This window comes from Bos mutus, chromosome 15 (genome assembly GCF_027580195.1).
Source record: "Bos mutus isolate GX-2022 chromosome 15, NWIPB_WYAK_1.1, whole genome shotgun sequence".
NCBI lineage: Eukaryota > Metazoa > Chordata > Mammalia > Artiodactyla > Bovidae > Bos > Bos mutus.
This window is the reverse complement of record NC_091631.1, coordinates 4,262,055-4,265,587: the sequence shown is the minus strand read 5'-3', so window position 1 is coordinate 4,265,587 and position 3,533 is coordinate 4,262,055. Positions and strand designations below refer to the sequence as shown.

Below are 3,533 nucleotides of genomic sequence, written 5' to 3'. Positions count from 1 at the left end.
TTGGATGGCATCACTGACTCAATGGACATGAGTCTGAGCAAGCTCTGGGAATTGGTGGTGGACAGGAAAGGCTGGTGTGCTGCAGTCCATGGGGTTGCAAAGAGTCGGACATGACTGAGTGACTGAACTGATATACCTGACATCAGTTCAGTTCAGTTCAATCACTCAGTCATGTCTGACTCTTTGTGACCCCATGGACTGCAGCACACCAGGCTTCCCTGTCCATCACCAGCTCCCTGAGCTTGCTCAGACCTGATGTACCTGACATGTCTTGTGACTTAGAGGCATTGCCCAGAGACAACAATACTATCTGCTATGAAACACACTATGTTTGGTGTCAGAATTCTCTGTACAAATGTTTAATCCACTCAGGGCTCCCAGTAGGGAATCTCTCTCTCTCTTTTTTTTAATATAAATTTATTTATTTTAATTAGAGGCTAATTACTTTACAATATTGTATTGGTTTTGCCATACATCAACATGAATCTGCCACGGGTGTACATGAATATCTCTTATCAGATATTTGAATATCACTAAAGCTGAGCGACGAAGAATTGATGCTTTTGAGCTGTGGTGTTGGAGAAGACTCTTGAGAGTCCCTTGGACTGCAAAGAGCTCTAACCAGTCCATTCTGAAGGATATCAGCCCTGGGATTTCTTTGGAAGGAATGATGCTGAAGCTGAAACTCCAGTACTTTGGCCACCTCATGCGAAGAGTTGACTCATTGAAGAAAACTCTGATGCTGGGAGGGATTGGGGGCAGGAGGAGAAGGGGACGACAGAGGATGAGATGGCTGGATAGCATCACTGACTCGGTGGACTTGAGTCTCAGTGAACTCCAGGAGTTGGTGATGGACAGGGAGGCCTGGCGTGCTGCGATTCATGGGGTCGAAGAGTCAGACACGACTGAGCGACTGAACTGAACTGAACTGAAAGTCAAACCACTAGTGACTAGTAAGGTTGGTCCTCCAAAGTAGGTCTTTAGACTTCAAATCCAAGACTCTTTATATTGGATTAATATTAAATTGCTTATTTGTGTGATGAGATTAAGGGCTGATTACTGACTATTCTCAGCAACCATTTTTGGAAACTGGTACAACTGAGGCTGTTCCAGTACCACCGAACTTCCTATCAGGGTCTCTCCTATTTCTGCCCAACAACCTCTTGATCCAGTCTCTTCATGGCATTTTCCACCTCCATGTTTCTCAGGGTGTAGGTCAGAGGATTCGACTTGAATGTGATGATGGTGTAAAATACAGCCACTATCTTGTCCTCAGGGAAAGTGGTGGAAGGTCTCAGGTACATGAAGAGGCAGGAGACGAACAGCTAGATGACTGCAACGATATGGGAAGCACATGTGGACAGGGTCTTGTGCCTTCCCTCTGATGAGCAGGTCTTTAAAGAAAGCAAGATGACAGTGTAAGAACCGACAAGAATGACAAAGGAGCTCAGTGAAATCACGCCACTGTTGGCCACCACAATTAGCCCTACCACATATGTGTCTGTGCAAGCCAGCTTCAGTAAAGGGTGGACATCACAGAAGTAGTGGTCGATCAGGTTGGGGCCACAGGAAGGCAGTTGTACAGTGAGCATGGTCTGGACCACAGTATGCACAAACCCTCCTAGCCAGCAGAACGCCAGCAAGATGGAGCAGAATTTCCAGTCCATGATGGTCAAATAGTGCAGAGGCTTACAGATGGCTGCAGACCTGTCATAGGCCATCACTGTGAGGATAAGGATTTCTGTGCAGCCAAACAGGTGGGAGAAAAAGAGCTGGAGCATACAGCCAACAAGAGACTCTTTTGTCCTTGACTTGAAAGTCAATAATCAGCTTGGGGGCTGTGACAGAGGAATAGCAGATGTCAACAAAGGATAGGAAGCTGAGGAAGAAGTACATCGGAGAGCTGAGATTTGGGTTCCTTAGAACAGTCATTATGAAAAAATTTCCTGTCATGAGGATTATATAAAAGAGTAGGAACAAAATGAAGCATAGTTGCTGTACTTCCTTATTTTGGGAAAGACCCATGAGGATAAATTCAGTAACATTATTTCCCATGAAACCTGGAAGTTCATAAGAGAGAAATGCTTTGTGATTTACCTGTTGGAAAAAGGATAAAGGGCAATTAGATTGGGGCACATGATATAACAGTATTGCTTTTATTTTTTAGCAGTTATTTACGAAGTTCCTCCCTTAAAGGTTTTGGTTTCATTATACTTTGTTTCTTAAAATTACTTGAGACTAAGGGTGGGACAGAGGGAGCAAGAGGACAGAAAAGAAAAGCTGATGGGTTTTAAATATATTTAGGCATGGAGTCTAGGTTCTCCACTTGTCAGTTGTCTGAATCATAGTTGCTTGAGAATTTAAATCATATCTTCTTTTTAAATCAAGTTTACAAGTGATGAAGTCCACTCTCCTATTTCAGGATGCTTTCCCCCATGTTCCAGTTGATATGTGGAATGTGAAGTGAAGTGAAAGTTGTTCAGTCATATCTGACTGTTTGCAACCCCTATATAGTGGACTATACAGTCCATGGAATTCTCTAGGCCAGAATACTGAAGTGGGTAGCCTTTTTCTTCTTCAGGGGACCTTCCCAGCCCAGGGATTGAACCCAGGTCTCCTGCATTGCAGGTGGATTCTTTACCAGCTGAGCCACAAGGGAAATATGGAATGTATGTAAACACACACACACATTTGTGATCATAAGTATTGATACATGTCTTCAAATGTACAACTTTGAGCCAGACCTGTGATGTAATGAGCCTTCTGTGTAGCTCTTTGGCCTCCCAAATTACTTTCAACCTGATTGTCTTTATCACATTCAGTTCAGTTCAGTCACTCAGTCATGTCCGACTCTTTGCGACCCCATGGACTGCAGCACACCAGGCTTCCCTGTCCACCACCAATTCCCAGAGCTTGCTCAAACTCATGTTCATTGAGTTGGTGATGTAATCCAACCATCCCATCCTCTGTCATCCCCTTCTCCTCCTGCCTTCAATCTTTTACAGCATCAGGTCTCTTTTTTTTTTTTAATTTTATTTTATTTTTAAACTTTACATAATTGTATTAGTTTTGCCAAATATCAAAATGAATCCATCACATGTATACATGTGTTCCCGATCCTGAACCCTCCTCCCTCCTGCCTCCCCATACCATCCCTCTGGGTCGTCCCCGTGCACTAGCCCCAAGCATCCAGTATCGTGCATTGAACCTGGACTGGCATCTCGTTTCATACATGATATTTTACATGTTTCAATGAGTCAGTTCATCACATCAGGTGGCCAAAGTATTGGAATTTCAGCTTCATCATCAGTCCTTCCAATGAATATTCAGGACTAATTTCCTTTAGGATGAACTGGTTGGATCTCCTTGCTGTCCAATGGACTCTCAAGAGTCTTCTCCAACACCGCAGTTCAAAGGCATCAATTATTCAGTCCTCAGCTTTCTTTATGGTCCAACTCTCACATCCGTACATGACTACTAGAAAAACCATAGCTTTGATTAAATGGACCTTTGTCAGCAAAGTAATGTCTCTG

At 43.5% G+C, this 3,533-nt stretch overlaps 1 pseudogene; it reads right to left on the bottom strand.

The window, feature by feature from the left end:
- Positions 1 to 350: 350 nt before the first annotated feature.
- Positions 351 to 2,949, bottom strand: LOC102278632 (olfactory receptor 4S2-like; annotated as a pseudogene).
- Between the last annotated feature and the right edge of the window lie 584 nt (positions 2,950 to 3,533).